The sequence below is a fragment of the Lissotriton helveticus genome, chromosome 4_2, assembly GCF_964261635.1.
Source record: "Lissotriton helveticus chromosome 4_2, aLisHel1.1, whole genome shotgun sequence".
In the NCBI taxonomy this organism is placed as follows: domain Eukaryota; kingdom Metazoa; phylum Chordata; class Amphibia; order Caudata; family Salamandridae; genus Lissotriton; species Lissotriton helveticus.
This window is the reverse complement of record NC_136064.1, coordinates 55,482,623-55,499,060: the sequence shown is the minus strand read 5'-3', so window position 1 is coordinate 55,499,060 and position 16,438 is coordinate 55,482,623. Positions and strand designations below refer to the sequence as shown.

The window sequence follows — 16,438 nt, the reverse complement described above, 5'->3', positions numbered from 1 at the left end:
GGCTCCCAGGTGATCCGTGTACTGCTTAGCGGCAACGCCACCAGCTTCGCCGACACCTGGTCAGCCCCGCAGCTAAGCTGAACAGCGTCTCCAGCATCAGAAACCAGCGAACAAGCACATCGAGTAGAGCAAAATTATTAATTCATAACTTGCGGGAAAGTTTTCAAGCGTTTCAAGACATTAGAAAACAGCTAGCGAAATGAGGCAGGTGAAGGTACGTCTCGCTACTCCTTTCCAGCTCATTTTCCGCGAGGTCAGGCAGGAGAGGTCAGCTACACGTCAACAGCGGTACAAGCAAGCCTGGCTGAAGATGGCTGGAATTCCAGAAACCGGTTCTAGGAAGCTTGATTCCGGTCCAGGGAAGGCATGGCTTGGCAGTTCGGGCTGGACTGTTCCCATGAGGCACAGGGTCAAGACTGATTTGCATATGGCAATGTCTGAACCCGGGTGGCAGAGTGGGCTAAAGAATGGTGAAGGATTAAACCCAGATCTGTTGACTGGGTGTGAGTGTTTGATTGGTTCAGATGCTCCGTCCATCACCACCCCCTTTTGTACCGACACGTCCACAGTTCCAAAATCCATAATTTTCCAACTCCATTTACTTTTACAACACTTACCAATTCACTTAGATTTTTTTTTTAAACTAAATTAAACAATAGTTTCTAGCTGTAGTTGCCTTCTTTCTTCGACTCCTGGTGATATTGCAAAAACCTGTCACCAATATTATTGAGGAATTCAATAACCCAAACAGTAAAATCCAAATCTATGAAAAAAGCCAACACTCAAATTTAAAAAGAAAAAAACCCATCTCCTACGTTCCATTAATTTGTAATCCACAAAAAGGCAAAAAAATAAAATAATCCCAAAAAGAAATTGCTCATGAAAGCCAGTCCCAAAAGTCCCAAAAGCTCCAAAATACCATCCAATGTCCAAAACGTAATTTCCCCCAAAAGTGCCTTGCAATAATATAGACATGAATACAGAGTTTCTCCTTCACTGATGAGGTCTTTATCTTTAAAAGTCACAAACCGATAGTAAACCAGGATGCAAAAAAAAGTGAAAATGTTGCTTTTATTCCAAATAGGTTTAAAAATGTTGTTTCTATGATTTTTCCCCACAGTTTTTATTTGAAATGTAAAATAAAAACAACCGTCCCTATGTACGCATACTAACACAACCTGCATAGGGATGTGGAAGTGGTCAAAATAACAAATGAAAAACAATTCTGTACAGTACAACATCCATCTTCAAGCCCCAACTCACAAACCTCCACGGTCTCCGCAAGCCAATAGACGCCATCCACAGCCTTCCTTTCACAGAATTTGAACATCTCATCACTCATAGCACCTCAGCCATTATGAACTCCATCCACTCTGGAGCACGCACCGACCCCTGCCCCCACCACATCTTCAATCAGGAAAGCAACAAAATCAGCAGTGAAGTCACCTCCATTTTTAAAGCACCACAGACACCTTCCCTGATCACTGGAAACACTCAGAGGTCAGACCCCTACTCAAGAAATCCTCTCAAGAATTACATTCCAATCTCTCTGCTCCTCTTCCCCACCAAAGTCCTTGAGAAGGCCATCATCTGACAACTCACTAAACAACTGGAAAACACCAAACTGCTGAACTCCCCCCAGACTGGCTTCTGTGCCAAAAACAGCACTGAAACCGTAGTGATCAATGCCACCAATGACCTTAGACCCTCCTCGACAGGGAAGACACGCAGCCCTGATCCTCCTTTAATTCTCTGCAAAGCCCAACACCATATCCCACCACTCCCATATCAAGAGTCTCCGCCACATTGATATCCAGGAATACACCCTCAAATGGATCGCATCCTTCCTCACAGAACAAACCCAGAGAATCAGCTCCCACCCTTCATGTCAGAACCCAAGAACATCATCTCCAGCATTCCGCAAGTTTCATAGCTCATCACCACCCTGTTCAACAGGCCCCTGGCAAACATCACCAGAAACCATGCACTTAACATCATCTCCTACGCAGACAACACCCAGCTCATCCTTTTGCTCGAAGAAGACTCCCCCACCACCAGGTCAAACTTTAACAATTGCATGATGAACGTAGCCGAATAAATGAAGACCAACTGCCTAAAGCTCAAGATGAACAAAGATGGAAGTGCTGATCTTTGGCAACAACTCCCTGTGGAACGAGACCTGGTGGCCCTCCGAGCTTGGCCCCACACCAATAGACCATGCCTGCAACCTTGGCCTCATTCTGGACAGCAAACTCACCATTAAACTCTAGAACAACACAGTCACCTCCGCCTGTTTCCATATTGTATGCATGCTCTGAAAGATATACGGATGGCTTCCCATCGACACCAGGGAAACTGTCACCCAAGCCCTAGTCACCAACCGACTTGAACACGGCAACGCGTTCTATGCAGTGATCACCACCCAACTCCTAAAGAGATTCCAGACAATACAGATCTCAGCTGCCAGACACATCCCCAACCTCCCAAATAGACACAATTCACTCCTCACCTCATGAACCACCACTGGCTCCCCATCCAGAAAAGATGTCAATTCAAGTTACTGGTACACGCTTAAAAGGCCCTCTACAACCAAGGACCAGTATGCATCAACCACTGCCTGAGCTACCCCTAACCCTACAGACATCTGCGCTCTCCCTCTTTCACCCATGCTCAAATTCCCTGCATCCGTCAGAGCCACAACGGAGGATGCTCCTTCTCCTAAATTGTCACCAAATCCTTAAACAACCTTCCCATCCATCTCCGTACAGGGCCCTGTCTCACGCAGTTTAGAAAGGCTCTTTGACTGATCGCAGCAGGATCCCAGCACCTGGATATCCTCTTGAGGGAGTGGTCACACTGTACAGCTACAGACATTCTTGATAGACTGATTGCTCTGCCTCTTTTACAATACACCTAGTCACCACTAAGAAAAAAAATGTAAAGTACATTTTTCTCACCTAGCTGCATTTTTTCATGCATCCGATCCTGACTGCGATGCTCCACTGACTGTAGAAACAGACACACAACCACTTACATCAAGCCTGAAAGTTAAAAGAAAAAAGGACAATTTACCCAATTGAAGTCAATAAGAAACCATGGGACAATACTTTGAAAAATATTAAAAAAATATGTTATGCACTTTTTAAATTATATGTGGAATTTTTGTAAAGTAAGTTATCGTTTTTACTATTTATTAAAACATTTCCTGATTTTTTAAAACTACTGTAATAAATATTGTAATTTATAATCCTGATGTAGCTATTCATCTTTGTCAATAAAATGATTACAAATTATATAACATTTGTAAACATTGTTCTTAATGTTGCTTTATTAGTATAAAACATTTTAAAAAATGTAAATGTTAATTCTATACTTAGAGAAATTAGGCATGTAAACAAATGCACTGTATATTAAAGTTTTAATCATTAATAGGTAGGTATAAAAATAAATACCTAAGTATTGATACACTTCCACCTACCCATCCAATACCACTGAATCCCTTGCATCCCGTTCCTAAAGGTTTGCGTTACAGTTTAAAAATTGTTTTAATAAATAATTATTACATAAAATATCACATACAATAATGTTTAAACATTAATACTCTGGTATTAAAATTAATATCTGATTATTAATACACTTCCCCACACAATACCCCACTATCCCTTGCATTCCATCTCTAATGATTTGTGTTAAAGTCTTAAAATATTTTCTAATAATAATAACAATAACAAGTTTTTATAGTGCTTTATACTGCACTTCTCATGTTTTTAAGCACTGACGTAGCTGAGACCACGTTGGGTGTCAGGCCTCCTCAAAGCTCCGTCATCACTCTTGATGAGACCTGACACCAAACACCCAACAGGATGGCCAGAGAGTCAGCACATCAAGCCACTTACGAGTACACACTCTGAAATACATTCTTAGAAAGTGAGACCACAATAAAAAGAATACAAATTTAGTAAATTTAAAAAAGGCAAAATATTTTTTCAGGGATAAAGTATTTCATTTGGAAAAGTATATTGCAGGAAACATTAGTAAATATAATAAATTACAGACATCACTGAGTACAGTACTCAAATGAAAAGTGGACATTTTTGACCTGGTATTTAAAAACAACCTAAATGTTTTCAAAATTCTCATTATAACATTACATTATTTAATTCTAAAAAATGAAAAGTAAGAGAAATCATTTGTTTCACACACAAAATATATGTATAGTGTGAAAGAAGAGGAATATCTTCATGAAAAAGAACAACTATTCAGTGACAAATGTAAATAATTTGTGACGAGGCTTTATGTAACTTTCATTTACATTCCTGAAAATAAACCGACAAATACCATGTTAACTAAAACGTTCACATCATTTAAAAAATAAATCCGAGTTCTATATTATTTTCTTTAGAAAAAAACAGAAACATTTGAGAAAGCAATACATAGAATCAAGAAACGCCAACAGATTACTGTTATGTTATGGAAACAGATACTACAAGAAAAAAAAAATGAGCGAAGGGCTCTTTGGAGGTGTGTTTCAGTGAAAAATGTATGGGAAGGGCAGTTGTCCTAGGTGACAGAGTATTAAGAACAAGTGAACATAACCAATCTGCATCAGCAATAGAAAAGTAAGGCAAGAAAACTATATGAAGACTACAAGAAATTGGCATTGTATTTAATGATCCTTTTGAAGCAACAGGAACAAAACATAAATATGCCCCATCAAGTAGATGGCCGACGGACTTCAATTCAAAATTACAAAACAACAATTAACAGAAAAAGACACCAAGTAAATGAATACCCTACACTACCTTTACCATATCCAGACACTCAAAAAATCACTCCTGCTAATGACCTCCTTCTAATGTACAACAATATTGAAATAATATTCTTTTTTTCAACTATCCAAACCCTAACTCTACAGCAAAGTAGAATTTGGATGATAGAAGGCACCTATCAGCCTTCAACTAAATATACAGTATTCATGGAAAAATACAAGATAAAAATATGCTACTAATATATGCTTTGCTAGCTGACAAGAGTACTCAAGCATACATGATTATCTGAGTATACTCGGTAGCAGCCGCGGCCTGTGGAGGGAGTTACGGTGGGGCAGGAAGGCGGGGAGCGGGAGGGGCAGGGTGGAGGGTGCTAAAAACCGGCATATGGATAATTGCAGGTAAGTAAACAATTTAATGAATAAAACTAATTTTGTCGCGTGCACTGCATTGCAAAATGCGATGCAGTGCGCGCTACGAAATTTGTTTTATTAATTAAACTGTTTACTTACCTGCAATTATCCATATGCCGGTTTTTAGCACATTCCACCCTGCCCCTTCCCCTCCCCGCCTTCCGCCCACCGTTACTCCCTTCACGGGCCGGGGCTGCTCGGTAGTACTCAATTGATTAAAAAGTAAAAATGACAAACTTCATCATTCAAAAATGTTAGTTGATTTTTAACTGACAATGAAAAACATGTCCAAAACACAGTGAAAGTCTGTTTTTTCGTCTTTTGGCAAGTAAGATTGCCAACACTTTGAAAACAACCTTTGTAGTAGAATTCATTTCAGATAGATATTTACAACATGAAATTAAGAAACTCACATTATTGGCTTTCATACCTCCTGAGTTGAACAGCATTATAACACTCAGGGCCTTATTAAGATGTCGGGCAGACTTGTATCCGCCCCATACCGTAGGCGTATGGGAAATACCTGACCATAGTTGGCAGTTCCACATACCTAATTACAATGTGACCACACCTGGTGTGGTCGCAAACTTCCCTTTCCCTCTGGGAGCTTGAGTTGCGGGCAAAACAAGATGTAGCACAAGCCTCCCCATAGAGAAATGGGAATTTGTGTGACTCCCTGCACCATGTGGCAAGCACGGCACACAGTGCAGGGATTAACAGGGGTGATCTCCGAGTCTTCGGTCCAGGCCAACACTCTTCCCAGCAGCTCCGCATGAAAGCGCCGCTCCTGATCCCTCCTTTCTGCCTCCAGGGTTCGCGCCGGCAGCCCCTGCTCTTGCTGCTCCGGTATTTCTCTTGTTGTGACCTTGTGAACTCCTCGTTTTCCAGTTTCAATAATTACTGTTTTCTGCCTTTTTTTCCTGTGTTGTATTTTACTGTTATTCCATTAGCATTTGTGTTCCTTTGTTTCCGCCGCTGCTGCCTGCAGCCCCTCCCACCATCACAGCCCCACTCCCGCCTCCCTACCTGCAGTTCTGCCCCCCTCCCCTACTTAATGGCGGCTGCTGCGGGGTAGTGTGTGACCTCCTAGACCTCGGTCACGGCCGGCACTCTCACCAGCAGCTCCATGTGAAAGCGCTGCTCCGGATCCCTCCTTTCTGCCTCCAGGGTTCGCGCCAGCAGCCCCTGGTCTTGCTGCTCCGGTATTTCTCTCATTGTGCCCTCGTGACCTCCTTAGCATTTTCCAGTCTCAATAATTACTGTTTTCTGCCTTTATTTCCTGTGTTGTAGTTTACTGTTTTTCCATTAGCATTTGTGTGCATTTGTTTCCTGCCAGTGCTTCCCCGTGGCCCCTCCCACCATCACAGCCCCGCTCCCGCCTCCCTACCTGCAGTCCTGCCCCCTCCCCTTCTTAATGGTGGCCACTGCGGGGGAGCGCGTTTGAACTCCTAGACCTCGGTCCAGGCCGGCACCCTCACCAGCAGCTCCATGTGAAAGCAACGCTCCTAAGCCCTCCTTTCTGCCTCCAGGGTTCGCGCCGGCAGCCCCTCCTCTTGCTGCTTTGGTATTTCTCTCATTGTGCCCTCGTGACCTCTTCAGCGTTTTCCAGTCTCAATAATTACTTTTTTATGCCATTATTTCCTGTGTTGTATTTGACTGTTTTTCCATTAGCATTTGTGTGCCTTTTGTTTCCCGCCACTGCTGCCCCGCAGCTCCTCCCACCATCACAGCCCCACTCCCGCCTCCTTACTTGCAGTCCTTCCCCCCTCCCCTACTTAATGGCGGCTTCTGCGGGGGAGCGTTTGTGACGTCCTACACCTCTGTCCAGGCCGGCACTCTCCCCAGCAGCTCCACGTGAAAGCGCCGCTGCTGAGCCCTCCTTCCTGCCTCCAGGGTTTTCTCTTGTTGTGCCCTCATGACCTCCTCAACGTTTTCCAGTCTCAATAATGACTGTTTTCTGCCTTTATTTCCTATGTTGTATTTTACTGTATTTCCATTAGCATTTGTGGGGCTTTGTTTCCCTCCGCTTCTGCCCCGCATCCCCTCCCACCATCACAGCCCCGCTCCCGCCTCCCTACCTGCAGTCCTGCCCCCTCCCCTTCTTAATGGCGGCCGCTGCAGGGGAGCGCGTCTGACCTCCTAGACCTCGGTCCAAGCCGGCACTCTGACCAGCATCTCCGCGTGAAAGCAACGCTCCTAAGCCCTCATTTCTGCCTCCAAAGTTCGCACCGGCAGCCCCTCCTCTTGCTGCTTTGTTATTTCTCTCATATTGCCCTCTTCAGCATTTTCCAGTCTCAATAGTTACTTTTTTAAGCCATTATTTCCTGTGTTGTATTTGACTACTTGAGTTAGGCCAAAACCAGATGTAGCACACGCCCCCCATAGAGAAATGGGAATATGTGTGACTTCCTGCACCATGTGGCAAGCACTGCACACAGTGCAGGAATTCACAGGGATGACCTCCTAGTCCTCGGTCCAGACCAACACTCTCCCCATCAGCTCTGTGAGAAAGCGCCACTCCTGAGCCCTCCTTTCTGCCCCCAGGATTTGCGCCGGCAGCCCCTGCTCTTGCTGCTCTGGTATTTCTCTTATTGTGACCTTGTGACCTCCTCAGGGTTTTCCAGTCTCAATAGTTACTGTTTTCTGCCTTTATTTCCTGTGTTGTATTTTACTGTTATTCCATTAGCATTTTTGTTCCTTTGTTTCCCGCCGCTGCTGCCCGCAGCCTCTCCCACCATCACAGCCCCACTCCTGCCCCCCTCCCCTACTTGATGGTGGCTGCTGCGGGGGAGCGCGTGTGACCTCCTAGACCTCGGTCCAGGCCAGTACTCTCAACAGCAGCTCCATGTGAAAACGCTGCTCCTGAGCCCTCCTTCCGGCCTCCAGGGTTTGCGCAGGCAGCCCCTGCTCTTGCTGCTCCGGTATTTCTCTTGTTGTGCCCTCATGACCTCCTCAGCATTTTTCAGTCTCAATAATTACTGTTTTCTGCTTTTATTTCCTATGTTGTATTTTACTGTTTTTCCATTAGCATTTGTGTGCCTTTGTTTCCCGCTGCTTCTGCCCCGCTTCCCCTCCCACGATCATAGCCCCGCTCCTGCCTCCCTACCTGCAGTCCTGCCCCTCTCTTACTTAATGGAGGCCGCTGCGGGGGAGCGCGTGTGACCTCCTAGACCTCGGTCCAGACCGGCACTCTCACCAGCAGCTCCTCGTGAAAGCATCGCTCCTATGCCCTTCTTTCTGCCTCTAGATTTCGCACCGGCAGCCCCTCCTCTTGCTGCTTTGGTATTTCTCTCATTGTGCCCTCGTGACTTCTTCAGCGTTTTCCAGTCTCAATAATAACTTTTTAGGCCTTTGTTTCCTGTGTTTTATTTGACTGCTTGAGTTGCGGCCGAAACCAGATGTAGCATAAGCTCCCATAGAGAAATTGGAATTTGAGTGACTTCCTGCAGCATGTGGCAAGCGCTGTAGACAGTGCAGGGATTCACAGGGTTGACCTCCTAGTCCTCGGTCCAGGCCAACACTCTCCCCAGCAGCTACGTGTGAAAGCGCCGCTCCTGAGCCCTCCTCCCTGCCTCCAGGCTTCGAGCCGGCAGCCCCTGATCTTTCGGCTCCAGTATTTCTCTTGTTTTGCCCTCATGACCTCAGCGTTTTCCAGTCTTAATATTTACTGTCTTCTGCCTTTCTTTCCTGTGTTGTATTTTACTGTTATTCCATTAGCATTTGTATGCCTTTGTTTCCTGCCACTGCTGCCTGCAGCCCCTCCCACCATCACAGCCCCACTCGCACCTCCCTACCAGCAGTCCGACCCCCCTCCCCTACTTGATGGCGGCTGCTGCGGGGGAGCGCGTGTGACCACCTCTCACCAGCAACTTTGTGTGAAAGCGCAGCTCCTAAGCCCTCCTTTCTGACTCCAAAGTTCGCGCTAGCAGCCCCTGCTCTTGCTGCTCCGGTATGTCTCTCATTGTGCCCTTGTGACCTCCTCAGCGTATTTCAGTCTCAATAATTACTGTTTTCTGCCTTTATTTCCTGTGTTGTAGTTTACTGTTTTTCCATTAACATTTGTGTGCCTTTGTTTCCCGACGCTGCTGCCCCACGGCCCGTCCCACCGTCACAGCCCCGCTCCCGCCTCCTTATCCCCTACTTAATGGCAGCCGCTTCGGGGAACGTGTGTGACCGCCTAGACTTCGGTCCAGGAAGGCACTCACTCCAGCAGCTCCGTGTGAAAGCACCGTTTCCTGCACCATCCTTCCTGCCTGTAGGGTTCGCACCCGCAGCCCCTGCTCTTGCTGCTCCGGTATTTCTCTTGTTTTGCCCTCATGACCTCCTCAGCATTTTCCAGTCTTAATAATTACTTTTTTCTGCATTTCTTTCCTGTGTTGTATTTTACTGTTATTCCAGTAGCATTTGTATGCCTTTGGTTCCCGCCGCTGCTGCCCGCAGCCCCCCACTATCACAGCCCTCCTCCTGCCTCCCTACCTGCAGTCTCCCCACCCCCTACTTAATGGCAGCCGCTGAGGGGGGGCGCATGTGACCTCCTAGACCTCGGTCCAGGCCGGCACTCTCCACAGCAGCTCTGCATGAAAGCCACTCCTGAGCCCTCCTTTCTGCCTCCAGGGTTTGCGCAAGCAGCCACTGCTCTTGCTGCTCTGGTATTTCTCCCGTGCCCTCGTGACCGCCTCAGCGTTTTCCGGTCTCAATAATTACTGTTTTCTGCCTTTATTTCCTGTGTTGTATTTTACAGTTTTTCCATTAGTATTTGTGTGCCTTTGTTTCCAGCCGACTCAGTCGGAATCTAGCCGGAATGACTGGGCAGTTTCAGTATCGACCACCTGCATTGTAATGCAGCGGTCGAAACTGAAACCACAATGAGGCTTTGAAAGTCTCTTTTCTGAGCCTCAACTTAATCAGGTCCATAATGTCAAAGTGACTGCTTCTCAAAAAATATAGAAATATTGGAAGAATTCCTCAGTAAGTTTGAGGGAACATGCATTGGTCACTTAGAGACTTTTTGTCTGGACATCCATGGACGGCCAGACTTGCGGCGGTGTGGCGGTGGCAGTCCAGTCTCTTCCGCAGCAGTGGTCAGACCCCCGTATTATACATTTGGCAGTTGGACCGCCATTTAACTGCCGCAACTGCCATGGGAACCACGTTCCTTGGTGGTGAGGCGGCGGTCAGGGACTGCTGCGGCACCACCATGCATATTTTGAGTTTCTTGACCTCCAGCCTTGCATGGAAGTTAACAACGCCATGTAAAAACTTGTGGTGGGGAAACAAAGGACCCCTTACAAGTAGGTTCATGCAGGGGGGCACATGCTGTGCCCCCCTGTGTCCAAGTACCTCTCAAGTTCCAGCACAACATGGCCTTTATAGACCATGATGTGTTGGAATACCCTGTGGTGGTCCCACAGCAGGGCAGTATTAAAGGCACATTGAGCCGCTGAGGGGGGGCGCATGTGACCTCCTAGACCTCGGTCCAGGCCGGCACTCTCCACAGCAGCTCTGCATGAAAGCCACTCCTGAGCCCTCCTTTCTGCCTCCAGGGTTTGCGCAAGCAGCCACTGCTCTTGCTGCTCTGGTATTTCTCCCGTGCCCTCGTGACCGCCTCAGCGTTTTCCGGTCTCAATAATTACTGTTTTCTGCCTTTATTTCCTGTGTTGTATTTTACAGTTTTTCCATTAGTATTTGTGTGCCTTTGTTTCCAGCCGACTCAGTCGGAATCTAGCCGGAATGACTGGGCAGTTTCAGTATCGACCACCTGCATTGTAATGCAGCGGTCGAAACTGAAACCACAATGAGGCTTTGAAAGTCTCTTTTCTGAGCCTCAACTTAATCAGGTCCATAATGTCAAAGTGACTGCTTCTCAAAAAATATAGAAATATTGGAAGAATTCCTCAGTAAGTTTGAGGGAACATGCATTGGTCACTTAGAGACTTTTTGTCTGGACATCCATGGACGGCCAGACTTGCGGCGGTGTGGCGGTGGCAGTCCAGTCTCTTCCGCAGCAGTGGTCAGACCCCCGTATTATACATTTGGCAGTTGGACCGCCATTTAACTGCCGCAACTGCCATGGGAACCACGTTCCTTGGTGGTGAGGCGGCGGTCAGGGACTGCTGCGGCACCACCATGCATATTTTGAGTTTCTTGACCTCCAGCCTTGCATGGAAGTTAACAACGCCATGTAAAAACTTGTGGTGGGGAAACAAAGGACCCCTTACAAGTAGGTTCATGCAGGGGGGCACATGCTGTGCCCCCCTGTGTCCAAGTACCTCTCAAGTTCCAGCACAACATGGCCTTTATAGACCATGATGTGTTGGAATACCCTGTGGTGGTCCCACAGCAGGGCAGTATTAAAGGCACATTGAGCCTTTTTACTGTACCGCATTGGGAGCACCATGCTGCCCGCCTGCCAGACAATGATTTATACCGTAATCTGTCGGTGGGCAGCATTCGGGTTTGGCAGTGCAGGAGCGGCGCAGGGGTGAACCGCCAGCTCCCGCACTGCCAAACTCGTAATGAGACCCTTAGCCAGGCTGAGTAAGAGAAAGCCAAAGACTTTTTAAATCCCTCTCTTGGAAGGAGAGCCAAAGCAAATTATGTCATAGAAGGGTGGCACAACTCTTTCATCTGTGTAGCAGGAAAACAACATCCATCACTTTATCGTTTCGTAGAAACTCTCAAACAATGCATCAAATACAATCAAAAAGAAAATCTGGCACAACTAAATGTTTAAAATTCAGAACAATTTCAGGGTTAGACTTCATGGAAATGATTGCATTTACTTTAGCAAACTTAAAAACGTACTACTAACAGTAGGAAAAAAAATAGTTTTTAATTACACGCAGTTTCTCTACTTGGTGCCTTCTTCTGCGTCCGCCTGCAAATCCAAAATTCATCCAAATATCTCCACCAAAAACGTATTTACAAAAATTTTCAATCCAGGAAACTACCTTAAAAAAACCAGAAAATAAAGAGAATGGAAAAATGTTCTACTAAATGCCATATTAAATCAACTTTTGAAAATTGAAAAATTTCCCAAAAATGTTACTTAAAAAAGCTCCACATAAAACAAAACGAAGGATAAACCGATAGGCCAGAGCCAGCAAAAAATATCAGAGACACAAACTTTCTTCCATCAGAAAACCAGGAAATCCAGTTCATCATGGTCCTCTCTTCGTGGGTTACTTAAAAGCAAAAACATAAAGGTCCACAGCTGCAAAGGTACCTGTTTCAAACTAACATCAATACAAAATGCATATTGTAATGTTCTTTTTCATGAAAAATTAAAATAAAACAAACTTATCAAAGCTTACTTGAACACATCCAACTGTTGCAACCTCCAATGGATAAAAAGACTCAACTTCCATAAATAATACAAATAAAATGGTGGAAAAATTAACATAAAATGAAAAAAATTGTTTTGTTTGTTTGTTTTAAAATAAACAAAAAAATAAGGCAAAATGCTAAAAAAACAAAAAAGACTGTACATGTTTTTGGAAAAATGTAAATTGATGTCTTACCTAGAAAATGAAAGCATAGCAATGTGATTTTTTTTAGGATTTATGACAACTAATATTAAATATGTTCTACAAACGAATTGTTTCTTCCTCCTTCTACTGACAAGAACCTTTTGTATTAACATTTAACATATTTAAAAATAATTACCATCAAATTTCTTTTTCTGCCATGGGTATATTAGAAAAAAGATTTGCAATTTTACAAGAACACTAGTAATATCATTTCTAATATATTCAAAAATAGTTACTAACATGATTTTGCTTTGTCCCTACCTGCCAATAGTTTTTGTCATTAAAAATGCAAGTTGAAGATCACTTTAATAATCTGGTCAAAAAAGAAAATTAACAGCAACCTTGTTTCCACCGAGAAACAACTAATATATGATTTAAAACCTGCATGTTAATTTAACTATCTTTCATTTTTTGTTAGGATGAAAATTAAATTTATCAATTAAACTGTTTATATTGTTAAATTTAACTGTTCAAAACAATTGAAGAATGATTACCTGATACAATTACTTTAAAATGTAAAATTGTTCTTTTATTTATGTTTTTTCTGTTGATTACTTGAATACATTTACTATGGGAAAAAAATGCATGTTTACCTAAATAGGCAGAAAATTACAAAACCAAGTCCGGAAAACTCAAAACGTTAGGGGCCGATTACGATGTCAGTTGGAAAGTTTCCGCCAGACATAATCTCGGAATCTGGACGGATCGACCGACTTGAGGTTCCGACTGCCCAATTAAGATGCAATCGAACATTGCTCGGTTGGAGTCCCATTGTTTCCTATGGGAGCTTGTGTTCCGCCCGACAACACATGCTCCTATGGGGAAATGGGATGTGTGTGGAAAACCCTTGCACCCTGTCCCGGGAACCCCATGGTGCCTGCCACACAGTGCAAGGTTTTACAGGGGGGGTCCCTTAGGTACCCCCTCGGCCCCCAAACGGAGGGCTAAGGATGAAGGGGGCCCTGATAGGAGCCCCCAAAGACACTTTCCAACAGTTTTCTGTGTCGGACAGGCCGACTTGGCAAGACTGTTGGAAATCGGCATTGTAATCACAAGGACGGAAATGCTGTCCATAGAGGTGTACGATGTGGTTCCAACCAAAACAAATTCTCTGAGAGACAGTTGGAACCGATTCGGAATAACTGGGCGGTTTACATTCCGATCACGAACATCATAATCGGGTGGGCGGATTGTAAAACTAACTGAGTCAGTCGGAAGGGTTCCGACATGGTCGAGGAGATTCCAACCTTACCCTTAACTAAAGCTCAGCTTATTAAAGGCTCCTAGAGCAACTTCTGATAAGGGCGTATATCTGTCTCTGATTAAAATTAGCTATCGGATGAGCCCATATAAGTCAGTGGCTAGGCATTTTCATCGTCTCTGCACTTTCAGACATTTGCTATCACTCAGGGCAGATGGTTGCCTGTGCTCTATCAAATATGACGTGCCTCTATATCCTTGTCTGCTAGGAGCCAGAAAAACTACTATTTGTGTGTTAGCAGTTTTGTCTAATGTATTTCCTAGTTGTGAACTACTTAGGTGTAAAGGATTTTCAGAGAGTATTTGTTTTACTTTAGATTTAGGTTTGTCATAGGGCCTCATGGACAATACCATTAAGCTGTTGCAAGCCATGCAATCACTAAGGGTCTAATTACGACTTTGGGGATGTGGAAGCACAGCTCCCTCACTGCCAAAGCTGTGGGAGCACCGCGACCAAATTATGAGTTGGGGTTTCTTAGGCAGTGTGTTGGACTTACAAGTGCTTGTTATGATTCTACCTAGAACCCCATGTGTTGCCATAGTACTGGTGTGTGGGGGATTCTATTCTTGTCAGTTGGTGCCTCTTGCCCGTTGTGAGAGGAGCGGTGGCTCGTTGTTCCCACAAATAAATACTTGGACTTACCTCTGGTGTCATGTGATAAAATTCTACATTTGGGTCACAACACAGTGCTCTGAAAAAGGGCACCGCAGTGAGAGTGTTAAAGGTTTTTCCTTCACAGCATGGACTCTGCAGTTTATGCCGTGCAGGAACTGGGATACAAGAGGGGGGCATACTATTTGCCCCCTGCATGCACCCCATGGCCCTGAATCAACAGGGTGCCGTGTAGGGCCCCCTTAGTTTCCTCACTGGCACAGATTTCTGGTTGGGCTCACTGCCACAGTTTCATGGCGAGCTCCCTGCCATGAAACCAAGGTGGAAAGGAAACTCCTAATATGGTTGGCGGTGCCTCAGTAGCACCCCCAAGTATATTGTGGCAAACACCGATCCCTGGCGTTTGCGGCAGCCCAGTGGTGCTCTGACCGCTCTACTTATGATAGGGCTGTGAGACCGCCGGTGCAGCAGTGCCAGCAACGCCACCATGGCTACGGTGGTCCATTGGACAGCCTTGATCATAATCAGGCCCTAAATCACAGACTTTGTCACTACAAAATGGCTTTTAACTGTACCCTAAACCCATTTTGTGATTTGGTAGGTGGTTACTGGCTAACAAAATGGGTTCAGAAATGCATAACAAATTGCAATTCGGATGGGGCATGTTAAGGACATCCCTTCGAAATTGTGATTTGCAGTGGAATGTATCAATGGTATACAACCCAAATTTTAGTTTCAAACCATTGAATGGATACTGACTCCTCAATCTACTGACTACTAATGTTCCCCTTTGTAAATGGTAAGAAAATGTTGGTTGGGGAGTAGATAGGGATCTAGGGAAAAAAGGAAACTATTTCTGTTAAATGCAACCATGTTTACTTTAAGGAAAATATGCTGCAATTTAAAAAAATAATTGTTTTACTTTTTTTTAAATGGAACCACAGATATGGCAGACTGCTGATTCCAGCAGGCCATCATCCCTGTGATAGTATCCAATCACAGTAAATCTCAATTTGCGGCCTACCTCATTAATATTCCAGAGTTTGGTCGATTTGTAACCCAGTCCAAATGCTGATTTTGCAACCTGATCCAACAGTACATGGGGCCCGAATATGATGGCGGACGGACCTCAGTCTGACCGCCATGGTTTCATTTCTGGGACCACCTGCCTACAAGGCAGCGGTCCCACAGGGCAAATTAGGATGTAACTGCCACTGTGGCAGTTGCAGTGCCCATGTATTGTATTGCTGCTTGTGCCGGGCTCTGCAGCACCCGCTGCAGTACAAAAAAAACACCCCACACATATCCCTTCACTACTTGGCGAGCACCATGTAGGGATATGTTGGGGGGCACCTTAAGTGCCCCCAAATACCCAACATCAAGGACCAGGAAGGAAGGGGGGGCCTGCTATTGGCCGCCAAAGTCCCTTTCCACCAGCCTTTTCATGGCATGTTAATCGCCATGAAAAGGCCGGTGGAAAGGACCATTGTAATCCCTACGGCGGTGCCTAGCAGGCATTGCCCACATGGTAGAGACTACAAGCCCCTCCACCGCACTGGCGGGAGCAAGGAGATCATTGGATGCGTGGCGGTCAGACTTTCCGACCACCATCACTCTGCCCGCCATTGTGATATGGCGGGTGGGAAGCATGTCTCCGATGGTGGTGTGACCTGCCTGTCAGTGGCAGTTTCCCTGCCATTGTAATCAAGCCCATTGTTCAGGTATCAAAATCTCTATGAATTTGCAAAACGTCGGTGAGCAATTTGCGACCAATTTTACCACTTTTGTCCGTACATCCGGCCATTATGCACACACATTTCTGGGAGTCAGATATAGGTAAAATAAACTCTGTGA

The 16,438-nt window shown here is 45.1% G+C and overlaps 1 long non-coding RNA gene across 1 annotated transcript in view; it reads right to left on the bottom strand.

Moving 5' to 3' along the window:
- LOC144752037 (uncharacterized) overlaps positions 1-16,438 on the bottom strand; it is a 287,174-nt gene that overhangs the window by 93,782 nt on the left and 176,954 nt on the right. Inside the window, exon 3 of the long non-coding RNA XR_013594011.1 lies at positions 2,958-3,041. This is a non-coding gene — a long non-coding RNA (uncharacterized LOC144752037). The remainder of the gene's footprint in view (positions 1-2,957; positions 3,042-16,438) is intronic.